This window comes from Canis lupus, chromosome 32 (genome assembly GCF_003254725.2).
Source record: "Canis lupus dingo isolate Sandy chromosome 32, ASM325472v2, whole genome shotgun sequence".
NCBI classification, from domain to species: Eukaryota; Metazoa; Chordata; class Mammalia; order Carnivora; family Canidae; genus Canis; species Canis lupus.
The window spans coordinates 32201961-32216056 of record NC_064274.1 but is presented as its reverse complement, the minus strand read 5'-3'; the positions used below and the strand labels follow the sequence as shown (position 1 = coordinate 32216056).

Sequence of the window (14096 nt, the reverse complement as noted above, 5' to 3'; positions counted from 1 at the left end):
GATAGTGTGCCTTTTCTATGTCTGTGCCACTTTAAAACTTATTAAAGCATCTCTTTTGTGTGATTGTTAGTTTTCACATATCTTCCTGATTGACTGTTTATTATCACCTTCTTTCCATACTTCTAATTCAAACAAGGTAGGAAAATAAGTAGAGAACTATATTTAAAGTTAATGATATTTTACTCAAAAGTATCTTCAAAAAAAATCTCCATTCAGTATAATTATACTTAAGAATTAAAATGACATAAAATAGCTTATTAATCAGAATGACTTAAAAATGCAAGCCCTTCAGCTTTTATCCAAAATATATATTTAAATGTGTGTTACCATTGAGCATTTAAAAAATTAATAATACAGTAGTCTTAGAAAACATCACAAACCCCCAAAAGAAAAAATTATTTGGCCATAATTCATAAAAGCTCTAAATTACTAACAAAAAATTAGATTTTATAATTGGCCTGCTTGCACATTTCAATAGCATTTTCAACTCACCTTATTGCCTTTTTCCAGTATATTTCCAAACTTAAAGAATGCAAAGAAAACTATACCCAGAAAAAAAAATCCATGGCTTGGTAACTTTTTATAATAAAAATTAAGAGGTATAAACTATGCTTTCATATTAAGGAAGTGGAAAGGAAGTAACGAACTAAGTCATAGGGAAGTAGAAAGAATAAACATAAAAATTTTAAAAATAACGATTTATGAAATAGCACATAAATCAAAATGGTAGCTAATTGAAAAGGCCAATTAATTGGCTTTCAGGAAAACCTAATAGGAAAAAAGAAGAAAGAATCATTTCAGAATGGGAAAAGCGGTATAAACACCATTATGATTAAGATTTTAGAAGTATGGGGCAGCCTGGGTGGCTCAGCGGTTTAGTGCCGCCTTCAGCCCAGGGCCTGATCCTGGAGACCTGGGGTCGAGTCCCACGTCAGGCTCCCTGCATGGAGCCTGCTTCTCCCTCTGCCTGTGCCTCTGCCTCCCTCTCTCTCTCTGTGTCTCTCATGAATAAATAAATAAAATCTTAAAAAAAAAAAAACCTTAAAAAAAAAAAAAGATTTTAGAAGTATGGGATGCCTGGGTGGCTCACCGGTTGAGCATCTGCCTTCCTTTCAGGGTGTGGTCCCAGGATCCAGGATTAAGTCCCATATTGGGCTCCTTGTGGGGAGCCTGCTTCTCCCTCTGCCTGTGTCTCTGCCTCTCTCTCTCTCTGTCTCTCATGAATAAATAAATAAAATCTTAAAAAAAAGATTTTAGAAGTGTAAGAGACTATCATGGGGTGCCTGGCTGGCTCATTTGGTGGAGCATGCAGCACTTGATCTCAAGCTTGTGAGTTCCAGTTCCATGTTGGGTGCAGAGATTACTTAAAAATAAAATCTTCAAAAAGAGAGACAGGGAGAGAGAGACAGAGAGAGAGGGAGAGAGAGAGAGAGAGCTATCATGTACAAATCCTTCTAAAAAATGTGAACATTTGTCTATAATGTATTATTTTCTAGGATAATTGTGATATACCATTAAAATTGAAGAAAAAAATCTAAAATCTATTTAAGACTAATAATGAGTAAAAAAAATTATCTATTATTTCCAAGAAAGGTGCCAGTTTCAGATGATGTCATAGTTAATTTTGACCAAATCTTTTAGAAATATGTAATTCCTAGAAAATTTATATTATTACAGAGGATAGAAAAATATGAAAGACATTCGCATTAATTTTATAAGGCTGAGGTAATACTATAATTAATACCTGACCAAAACAATGAGAAAAATACATAACTATAATAGACATAGTTGTTGCCTACTTCTATCTCCAAAATATAAATTGCCAAGTATAAAATTACTAAGAAGTGGATTCAAGCTATAAGTGGAAAGAAAATTTTACTGAAGTGAGTAGAAGAACAACCAACCAAATAATTGCCTCAATATTTTAATGATGTAATTCTCTCCAAAATCATCTACACCTTTAATAAATTTAATAAAAAATACTAACAGGATGGGATCCCTGGGTTGCGCAGTGGTTTAGTGCCTGCCTTTGGCCCAGGGCGCGATCCTAGGGACCCAGGATCGAATCCCACGTCGGGCTCCCGGTGCATGGAGTCTGCTTCTCCCTCTGCCTATGTCTCTGCCTCTCTCTCTCTCTCTCTGTGTGACTATCATAAAAAAAAATAAATTAAAAAATACCAACAGGATAAATTTAGACTTAGTACATATTTAACAGCCACTTTTCTGGGAGGGAAAATAAAAAGCCCTGGTTTGTAGCACATGCCAATTTCTGTGGTGTAAATATTCCTTCCATAGGTGACTTCAAGCTATTGAAGTGGGATCACTGAAAATAGCTTTGGGAAGAGATGTGCAGTAGCACACCACTATGTAGTGTGTCTACTATGCAAATATAATAGACATAGGAAACTTCAAAACATAGATTATAGTAAAATGCCATAAAATAATTAAGAAATAAGTTTTGTCTTTGTCTTTAAATAGCTAATTTTAAGTTTATATATTTAATTTTGGGGTTATGTTTAACAAGTTGCCCATAAAATTCCTGAAAATGTAATAATTATTCTCATAAACCCCTGTATGAGACAACCCCAGCAGACTACCAAGAGGGGTCCCGAAGAGTTTCTAATAGAAGAGGGACTAGAAAAAGACAGAGCTTTAAGAAAATTAACAGGATGGCAGAGAGTTAGTTTCTCTTCAAGTTTTATAACTCCCATTCCAAATATTTTAAATGATCCCAATCATATCTTTTCTTTAAGACTTATTTATTTATTTATTCATGAGAAACACAGAGAGAGAGAGAGAGAGAGAGAGAGAGAGAGAGAGAGAGAGAGAGGCAGAGACACAGGCAGAGGGAGAAGCAGGCTCCATGCAAGGAGCCAGATGTGGGACTTGATCCCAGGTCTCCAGGATCACACCCTGGGCTGTAGGTGGCGCTAAACCGCTGCGCCACCGGGGCTGCCCAATCCCAATCATAGCTGTCATTTTATCACTAGCAATAAAGCTGGCATAAATAAACACACGTGATTGCTTTTTCTTCATAAAATTATATTCCCTATTGTCAAAAAAGGCAGAAAATAACAGAAGTTGGCAAGGATATGGGGAAACAGGAGCCTGCATACTATGCTAGTGGAAATATAAAATGTATAGCCACTGTGGAAAAAGAATTTGATGGTTTCTTTAAAAATTAAACATAAATTTATCAAATCTACTGAAAAGAAATGAAAACATAAGTCTTCCTAAAGACTTGCCCACAAATGTTCATAGCAGCATTACTTATAATGGCCCTAAAGTAGAAACAACGGAATCAGCTGATGAATGGATAAATAAAATGTAATCCATTAAATGAAATATTTGGCAGTGAAAAGGAACTTGCTACCACATGGATGAAATTCAAAACCATGCTAAATGAAAGAAGCCAAGACACAAAAGACCAAGTATTTTGTGATTTCATTTATTAGAAATTTTAAGAAAAGGCAAATCAAGAGAGATAGAAAGTAGAATTAATATAGTGGGAATGAAGGTTGGGAATGGGAACAATGGTTAAACGTAAATGAGCATAAGGGATTGTATTTGGGTGACTAAAATGTTCTAAAACTGTCTTCTGATATTTGCACAACTTGGTAAATTTATCTTAAAAATTTAATGGTACACTTACCTAAATATATTTTATGGTTTATAAATTATATCTCAGTAAAGATGTTATAAATTTAGCTAAATTTCATTCATTTATTTTTGGTCATCCTTATGTAGAGAATAGGCAAAGGAGACTCACTCAAGGAGATAATTAAGTAACTTGCTTACAGTTAAAGCTTTTTTTTTTTTTTTTTTACATTAGAATTTATACCTCCAAATATAGTCTCTGTCTGAATCCTGTCTCTGATTCAATACTGAAAGACATTTAACTGAATCTCATATTACCTGCTCTATTAGTGAATCTACTAATTCCTTTTCTATCCCCAGTGTATATGGTTGTTCATTTGATTATTTTTCTGCTGGGGAAACTATGCCTAAAAGGAACAAGTGAAAGCCTAGACTTTAAAAAAAAAAAAAAAAAAAAAAAAGATTTATTTATTTATTTATTTGAGAGAGAGAGAGAGAGCACTCAAGTGAGGGAGGGGCAGAGGGGGAGACTCTTCAAGCAGATTCCTCTCTGAGTGCAGAGCCCAGGAGGGGACTTGATTTCAAGACCCATGAGACCTGAGCTGAAACCAAGAATCCAGAACTTAACTGACTAAGCCACCCAGGTGCCCTAAAAGTCTAGACTTTTTATTCATTCATCTACTCACTTTCATCTAGATATTCAACAAATATTTACTGAGCATCTACTATGTGCCAGACCCTATTCTAAGCCCTAGGGATACAGCAGTAAACAAAAGAAGCCTTAATAGTTTTGAAAGAGAGACTCAAGTCAAGGGCCTGGGTTTATTGTTTGTTTGTTTTTATCTATTTTTTCCAAAATGCAAAGCCACATGAAAAATTCATAGCGAAGGACTATAAACAATAAACATTTTCCCCATCTATTCAGGCTGGATAAAGATCCCAAGAACTCATGCAATGAATCAAAGATGTTGAACTGACCTTCTGTGAAAGCCTTGTACCTATCATCCTCAGAAATCCAAGAAAACCTGGAATTATTGGAAAAAAATGTTTGTTATTAGAATCTGCTTGGACTTAATTAGGTCAACCGTTCCCATATCCCAGATGAAATGGCATATTAATATTGAGATTATATTAAGTCATTGAAAAATATAAGAAGCTAGATTTTTGCTTCTTGTTTATGTGGCTTTAATATATCTATAATGCAGTTCTCCCAAAGCTGAGATTCTGAGACTCACTTTCATACTGATATTAGTTTCTGTCCTGCCTCAAATAGAATCCCAATGAGTTCACTCCTTTCTACCCAAGCTGGCACCAGCTTCTACTCCAGCTAAAAGCATCCAATATTCCAGGAGACCAGTATCCCAACCATCCCATACACCTCAAAAATATTAATGCCCATCTTTTGAAGAATGAAAAGAAACTTAACCATCTGGATTATTTTTTCCTTTCAGATAAGACTATATCTCAATGATTAGAATGACAATAATAAACCCCCCAAAACAAATGGCTGTTTTCTTCTAATTCTTACTATAACTACCATGAAGACTCCCTTGCCTCCCTGTGGAATGTGACAGGACTGACAAAAGCAAATGCACAGATTTTCATCATCCAGTCTGCCTCCCTGGTTCTAGCAGAAACAGTATATAAGAAATAAAGATTTATAAAACAAATTATCCCAAGATTTTTTCTTATCCAGCTTCTAGTAGAGTAATCAGATCCAAAGGGACCCTATAAGCTCAAGGAATTGGGTTAACTTAGTAAAGTCTCTGAGTTACCTGGTTTAAAATAATATGAAATATTCATCCTTATCCTGACTTTCCACTCTCGGAGATATATATCCCCTGCTAATATACTAAAATTCCTATATATCCAGAACCATGCTGATCACTTTCTAAAACTTAATATCCCCAAAGTTTACACTATTTGAATAACTGTTTAAATATGTGCTAGTTTTAACAATGGTCTTGACAAAGTTTCAATTGTTGGCAGTCTGGACTAGGAACACTATTTCCCTTTGGGACTATGATATGCTGCTAAAGCAGTGCTTAGAGGGAAATCTGTTCCATATCCTAATTGTGATGTTGGTTATTACACAGATCTATATATGTGTTAAAATTATAAAATAAAGGCCAAATAAAAGGTCATTTTTACTGTATATCAAGTTAAAAAATAAAAATAAAGCCAATATATGCTGCTTACCCAGGAAAAGGAAGGAGAGAAGGAAGGAAGGAAGGGAGGGAGGGAGGAAGGAAATATAAAAGAAACAGAAAAGAAGAAAGAAAAGAATTAAGGAGCTTCAGTGTCTTATTTCTTGGAACTGCAGGGTGGAGGTATCTAAATACAAGGAGAGTCTGACCAGGTTATACCTAGAGGAGACAGCTTGTATATCAAAAGACTTGTAAAACTTTTCTCTATAGCAGAAGCCAGGGAATTTGTGTGAAAATGAATTCTAAAATGCTAGACTAAGGAGGAAAAAAGCAACATAGCTCCTTTGGGTCAAAATTAATTTTTTAAAGATTTTTATTTATTTATTCATGAGAGACACAGAGAGATGCAGAGACATAGGCAGAGAGAGAAGCAGGGTCCATCCAGGAAGCCCCATGTGGGACTCAATCCCGGGACCCCAGGATCATGCCCTGGGGCAATGGCAGACGCTCAACCACTGAGCCACCCAGGCATCCCTGGGTCAAAATTATTAACATGGGTACTTTTACCAGAGGTTCTGGGTTCCTTGTGCTAGTTCCACTAGGTGGGTTTGGCTATCACAATTTGGTCAGAAAATAACAAATACATAAGATGCCTTGATAAGAAACATATTTGAGGATAAGAGATAAATTCCATGAGAGATCTACTAATTCACTGATGTTTCTGGGAGTCTAGACATCTGGAATATTTAGAGGTATCCTCTCCAAAGTGAAAGACAATTTGCTATACCTTGTATCCAGCTCCATGAAGAAAGTGGCAGAGCCACACACATTTGGTGGGCTTTAAGTATTACAGAGGCAAAATAATGTTGTTACAATGGTGTTGTTTCTTCCTACTTACCAAATAAACCATAAGGCTCTTAATTTAAGGGAAACCCAAAGCAAAAGAATATTCTTTAGCCAGTTCAAAGAATAAGCCACTCTTGCTACTTAGATCTCGTGACTCAGAAGTCTAATGTGTACAAAGTGTCTGTAATAGTTCATTGAGCCTATAAAACTCCCCAATAAGAGAACCATAGTGCTGCCCCATAATTGAGAGCAAAGCCATACTTCTCTGACAAATAACTATTTTCCTTGAGAAACATCTCCTGATGTTTACTGTTGGGTTCTGGTAGAGACTAAATATCTGGCCATGGGAAATGAACTGGTTATGAGACCTGAGCTGCCTTCCAAATTAAATGGTATTTGATTGACCTGTTCTCAAATTTGTCTGTGCACTGCAGCTCTCCATCCTCAACTTGCAGTGGTATATACAAAAGCAGCCTGAGCAAGTTCTAAATGCACAAGAAAGTTTCATGAGAGAATTGCTTCAACTCTTATGGCACCTAATCCTGCTGCAATACCACCTCTCCCTCACTCATTAATGTATCCTTATGGAATTTCCCTGTAGGCAGAGAAAAAAAGATTCAAAATTTAGTAGTGATCATGAATACAATATACCGGGACCAGCCATAAATAAATTGATATAGCATTAGAGCTCTTCTCACTCTTGGCTACAAAGGACAAGTAGGGAGATAAATCTTCACAATAAGCAGAACTTTGAGAAGTAGATCAAACTCCACACTTTACCTAGAAGGGAAGATTCTTATAGTGAAGATTCATACATAGAACCTAAAGGTTTGGTTTGATGAGGAGGAAGCTGAAAGGAACAATATTGGATTACAAGAAGGTTTAGCATAGAGGTACACTCATGGACCTCTCAAAATACATTGATGGTGTGAGAATGCTTGCGTCTGAAAGCTCACCAATGGGCAGAGAAGACTCTCCAGAATCAGATGGGCAAGAAGACTTGAATTGCAATTGTCATCTGTCCTCTTTCCGGGCATCACTAGTATTACTCAGTGGGTTCAGAAACAGAGTGGCCATGGTGACAGAGAGAGAAGTTATTCATGGGTTCAACCTCATGAACTTCCCCTCCCAAGGCAGATCTGGCTATTACCACTATTCAATGCTTAAATTGCCAGCAGCAGAGACTCATGCTGAGCCCTGCATACAGTTCCAAATGTGAACAATGCAGGTGGCATGACCAACTTCCTATTGACTGATTATATTGAATCCCTTTCATTGTGGATGTGGTAGCCATTTTTCTCACTAGAGATTTTGGATATAAATTTGACTTTCCTGCTATGCTTCTATTAGCAATATCTTCTGTGTACTTACGAAAGGCTTAATTCACCAACAGTAATCCATATAACATTGCTTGTGGTGAAGATGCTATAGGCCATCTCCCACAGGATTCACTAGTCTTACCATAACCCAGGAGCAGCTGGCCTTTAGAGCAAAGCAATAGTCTACTGAAGACTCAGTTACAGAGCCAGCTGGAGGACATCTTATGAGGTGAGGGTACTTACTGGTCCAGAGGAAACGGTGTATGCTCCAAATCAATAACCAATATATGGTGTTGTTTCACCCAAGGACAGATTACATGGGTCCAGAAACTGTAGGGAACAAGTAGAAAAAGAACCACCCATACTATCTGCCTCCTCTTTACTGACAGTGCAGGCAGTAAAGAAGTCATAAATGTTTCTCATAATTAGTTGCATACATGGGGACTGTAGTCAATATTTATATTTTCTCTCTTGAGTGGTAGTGTGTATTTTCATAAATTAACCCCTTCTCCTCTCTGTCCTTGACACCTATTATTTTATATAGGGTGTGTTGTTGTTGGTTACCTTTATTGTTCGGTATATGAATAACATGTATGTAGCTTTTGCAAAATGCATTAAATGTCTTCTTCCTCTCATTTAAGTGTCCATGCAATAAATTCTTTCTAGAATTAAGTTCCAAGAATAAGTCTCCATTTCCAGGTGAATTTACAAATTTCCCTTTACTGGCTGATGAGAATGTACAATCTAGCATGTTTCTCTTTTGAACTGGTTTCAGGAAGCTCTGAGCTTCCAATAAGCTCTACTGTAATGATCCTCTTGACTCAGGTTTCCAGGACGTTGCTTTTTTCCCTTTCTTCTAAGTACTTTCTGCTTTAACTTTTCCTACTCCGATTTATGTACATTTTAATAGTGCACATCACTTCAGTTCCTTCTTAGATGTAGCTAAGTAAATACATAAGTAAATAAATAAACCCTGCTGTTAGCAAAGCAATTCATGACTTCCCTTAGCAGAAGCTCAGGCACACAATGGCCTGCTCATTCAGTCAGCATTACAGAGTGGTTACTATGTGCAGACATGACTGTCCTACACTCTCCATCCCTGTGTATGGTCCTTATGCCCTCTGCCATCCCTATTATTTCATGTCAGATGCCCTATGGCAAACTCCATGGATAACATTTTGGGGTAGTGTGGGGCTCCTCTTATTTGGACTGTCTTTCAGAGCCTCTTTTTGTTTGTTGCTCACTCTTACCTTCTAGAATATGGCTTTTCACCAGTGGGATCTTTAAATCCAAATCTACTCTTAGATAAGATCTTACAATTTCTGAAGTTTCTGATAACTTCTCTATCTACCATATATTAGAGTAATTGCAACTCTTTAGAAACTTTTAGAAGTTACTAGAAAACCAGAACTGTCTCATCCTGAAAGTTAAGGCCTTTCTTCATTTTGAAATGAATGAAGATGTGAAATAGATGGGATTGGGTAAGGGCAATGCTGTAAGCTGGACACAAATGTACTGGGCTGAACACAATCTACTGCTGTTTTCTTTTTTTCTATACTTTTTGGAATAATATTTGTCTAACATAGATACAATTCCTCATGGATGGTTAGCTTATCTTCCTCTTTTTTTCCTAAATTGTTCTGCTCTCTCTTCCATCTGCCTTCTCTTATTCTTCAAAGTGCATATACTTATTCTTTAATCCATTCAACATTTTCATAAGTATCTACTATGTGCCAGACACCATGTGCTTGAGGATAAACAGATGAATATGGTACAGTTTCTGGACTCCAGAAGTACATAGTTGTGGGGAGGCCAATGTGTAGGCAATAATTACTCCTTGTGATAAATGACAGGACAGAGGCATTATAGAAGTCTACAGATGTCCCTTCACCTGTCCCACAAACTGAGAGGTGCTTTGGGAACAGTGACCCTTTTATAATGCAGCAAAAGGTCATCAGTCCATCATGTTGGGTGAGTTACTAGGCTTTTTCACAACTGGAAGAATGAACAAAACATCTCAAGCCACTGCATGAGTAGACAGTTTTCGAAAGTCACATGAATTTTCCTACTAATTCATATATTATATATAGTTATGATCTGGTCAAACTAGTAAATATGGTAAAACTAATACCCCAAAGTAAAATTTTAAGGAAGAAAATGTTTCTCAAGCAGGCACATAGGTTATATGTAAAGTACCACAAAGCTCCCTTAGGAATCCTGAATGCCCTTTGTGGTACTCTAGAAATCTCCATCAGCCAGGGAGATGATGTCAATAAAGGGCGGTAATTGGTCCCTAAAGGATTGCCTTGGGAAGTGTATAGAACAAATACTCAAGAGTGTCAATAAGCGGGCAAAGGAGGATATAATTATTTATATAGTTGAAAAGATATGGATACTTTGGACATGTACAGAGGTTCAGATAATTAAAGTGTTACATATGGTTATTCGGAGAGGGTAACATTTCTGTTTTCTTCAAAAGACTTATAAGAAATATAGTTATTAAAAAAAAAAGAAATATAGTTATGTTCCCTACTTGATACTCTGTTCTTTTGTATCAGGACTAGCAACCAGTTCTCTTGTATCAGTGACTAATAGCCAGCATGAATGCTGAACCAAGAAACTAATGTAAAGTCTTGTCCTTTGACAGCATATATGACTAGTGGTAGACTCACTTCAACAGGCAGATGGATGGTCCCTTTAAAGGAAGGAACAAGAGTGTGTCAGCAAAGAATTCTCTTGTCTTCTTGTAGCGTATAGCCTTTATTAACGTATCAATTTTACTTAGTCCTTCCTTTAACAAAACAAAAACCATTGCTTTCTTCTCTAGGTAGGCATTGCTTAGGTATTCACCCTATCCAAGTTCGCCATCTACAGGTCATACAGTTTGCAACTACTTTTAAGGTCAGAAGATTGCCTGTGAGAATTCAGATGTGCCTCCTATTTAGGGACCTTCTTCTTCTCCTTTTTTAAAAGAAAGTTTATACTTCTAACTGTTGGTTGATACCACAATCAAAGGCTGTTTACTGTACAACTATCATCTTGTTAGATATTTACTGGTCTTTTTTTAAAATATTTTATTTAATCTCAGAGAGAGAGAGAGAGAGAGAGAGAGGCAGAGAAACAGGCAGGGGGAGAAGCAGGCTCCATGCAGGGAGTCCAACGTGGGACTTGATCCCAGGTCTCCAGGATCACGCCCTGGCTGAAGGCAGGTGCTAAACCGCTGAGCCACCCAGGGATCCCCTTTACTGGTCTTTTTTATATTACTCTATCATGTAGAGATTTATGTTAAAAAAAATAAAGAAGAGCTATTATTTATATGTTTTAGTGACATATTTCTTTAACTTAAAAAAATATCAGTCTCCCTTTGGTCAACATAAAATGATACACTCTTCACTAATGCTTGGATTACTAAGTACTAACAATCCTAATCATCCCTACCATTTACTGAGCACTTAGCTTGGTACCCTGGCCAAGAAACTTACAGACGTTATCTAATTTAATATTTATAGCTAATTTACAAATTATTATTTTCATCTTGTACATGAGAAATCTGAAGTTATAAGAGTTTAGGCAGCTTAATCCAGGGCATAGAGCTAAGTTAGTAAGTTGGATAAGTGGTTTTGGAGACCTGTCTCACTTTCTATGTTCTTGGCAAACCCACCATACTGCCTCCGAGTATTTTATTTTCTGTTTTTCAACTCTAGAATGATTGCCTATGGCTTTTTTCAACTACCTGCTTCCCCTTTCAGAGGTTATACTGCCTTCTCAAACAGGCATTGTCTTCCTGCTACTTTGGTGAACAGAAAAGAATAACCTTTCTTCTCCATGTGCTGTATAATAATGAAGACTACAACTAGAAACTACAAAGAAGTCTCCTGCGTCACCAAGTTTAGTCCAAAAGCATTCCAGAAGTCGAGGTGAAACTGACCTGCTCCTCCACCACCTGGAGCTTAGGTTGGCAAGTGTCTCCTGATCATGCCTGATCTTTAATAAAGTCACATTCAATCAACAATGCCTAGGGCCTGGCCCTTTCTGCAAAAAGATCTTCAGGTTGAAGTTTCTAGAGCTCTTCTTCAGAGGCTACTTAAAAAAAGTTTATTTATTTATTTTTGTAATCTCTACACCCAACATGGGGTTCAAACCCATGACTTTAAGATCAAGAGTCACATGGTCCTCCAGCTGAGCCAGCCAGGTGCCCTGAGAGGTTGTTTTTTAAAGAAGACCGTCAAGCTTTATTTTTGGAGGTAATTCCTTTATTTTCAGGTCAATTTGCATTTCTACTCTTTTCCTTGTCCCAAAAATGTGAGGTTCAATTAGGCAAAGTGGAGTGCCTACTTCTGGAACTCAACGATTTCTGGACAAGTCATCAAGATTTCTGGTTTGCATGAGGAACCATAACTCCTTGGGGACAGGTAGGTTTTAAAGTCTAATGATTAGGAACCTTATATTAAGAGATCTTTAGGTTTAATTTAGCTATAAGAGGGATCCCTGGGTGGCGCAGCGGTTTAGCGCCTGCCTTTGGCCCAGGGCGCGATCCTGGAGACCCGGGATCGAATCCCACATCGGGCTCCCGGTGCGTGGAGCCTGCTTCTCCCTCTGCCTGTGTCTCTGCCTCTCTCTCTCTCTCTCTCTCTCTATCATAAATAAATAAAAATTAAAAAAATATGTTTAAAACATGCTTTAAAAAAAAAATTTAGCTATAAGGAACATAACACACCCAAACTAGCTTTAGTTTAAAGGAGGATTTATTGGATAGATACAGGGATCTCTTATGGACATAAGAACAGGAAATGCAGATAGCTCTCATGAGGGATTATAGTCAGGAATAGAAAGCTGTTAGAAGCAAAAGTAATCTCCTTCTCTCTCTCTCTAACTCTCTTTCTCTTTTTCTCCCTGCAGAGTCTGTTTTATTCATTCCACCAAGACTTATGGAGAGCCTACTATATATCAGGTACCATGCCAGGTTGTAAGAGTATAGAGGCAAACAAAAGAGACGAGCTTTATTCTTCTCTATAGACCATTCTTATTTGATCCACTTACCATGGTTTTACATGACCTTCTGATTCAAACTTTCAACAGAAACTAACTCAGTCTCAGCATCCTTAGTTCAAAGACAAAATCTTAGCACAAACACATGGCTTGTTACCTCTGGCATCAACTGTCCACTGGTCCACTCAGGTATAGCAACAATGACTCTGATAGTTCAGGGAAGAGGCGTTTCATGGGACAATCTCAGCAATTAGAGGAGAATAGAGCAAATGGTGTGAAAAAGGAATGTTGGTAAAGAGGATGTAATTGGTGAAGGAAATGATGACAATCTCTATTGTAAAGAAAAAAAATTTTTTTAGATTTTATTTATTAATGTGAGACACACACGGAGAGGGAGAGAGACAGAGACAGAGACAGAAACAGAGACAGAGGCAGAGGGAGAAGCAGGCTCCATGCAGGGAGCCTGATGTGGGACTCGATCCCGGGTCTCCAGGACCACGTCCCAGGCTGCAGGCGGCGCTAAACCGCTGCACCACCGGGGCTGCCCTATTATAAAGATTTTCAAAGACAAATGGATGATGAAGGTTTCTATAAACTTGAGGAAAGAAAAGGAAAGTGTCTCAGGAAAGCTGAGAACTCACCTTGGAGTAGAGAAGTGTTCCCAGATGTATGGCCTATCTAGGGACACCAGTTTTGAGTTTGAGTGTAAATCTCTGAGTGAGGCATGGGTTACTCAAAAAGTCTCCTAACTCCGCTGCCTCAGGGGAACCTGGGTGACCTTCCTTGGGAGAGTAGAGAGACTATAGATCTTAGACACAAAGCCTTCCTGTAGTAGCTGCTTAAAAGTTCAAAGAATCTGAGTTTGCCAGAAACATTTGTGAACCCTGGAGGCAATCAATCTCCAATTTTGAGAATAGCAGATGGAGAACAGAGTACTGCAACAGTAGTTTGTAAGGACTGGAAAGCATCTAGAAAAGAAAGGAAAGAAGAGATGCTAAAAGTTGAGATAAACAGTAACAAAATTTTGTGACTGTAGCTGAAAGTTTTTTAGTCACTTGGGCTTGACAGACAAGAGTTATAATCATCAATTATAAACTTCCCTTACAAATCTGGACTTCCAACCTGCATGCCTCAAATATCACATTTCTATACTCTGACAAGATACTTTATTATTTTTTTTAAAAGATTTTATTTATTT

At 37.4% G+C, this 14096-nt stretch overlaps 1 protein-coding gene across 19 annotated transcripts in view; it reads right to left on the bottom strand.

Moving 5' to 3' along the window:
• The window catches only part of ALPK1 (alpha kinase 1), a 136096-nt gene that overhangs the window by 88949 nt on the left and 33051 nt on the right, over nucleotides 1-14096 (bottom strand). For 18 of the 19 annotated variants that reach the window (XM_025465929.3, XM_025465938.3, XM_035709798.2 and 15 more), the window contains one exon: nucleotides 4576-4622. The exons of the other annotated variant lie outside the window; for it this stretch is intronic. The gene's annotated coding sequence lies outside the window, so the exon portion shown is untranslated. The remainder of the gene's footprint in view (nucleotides 1-4575; nucleotides 4623-14096) is intronic. 19 annotated transcript variants of the gene reach the window in all.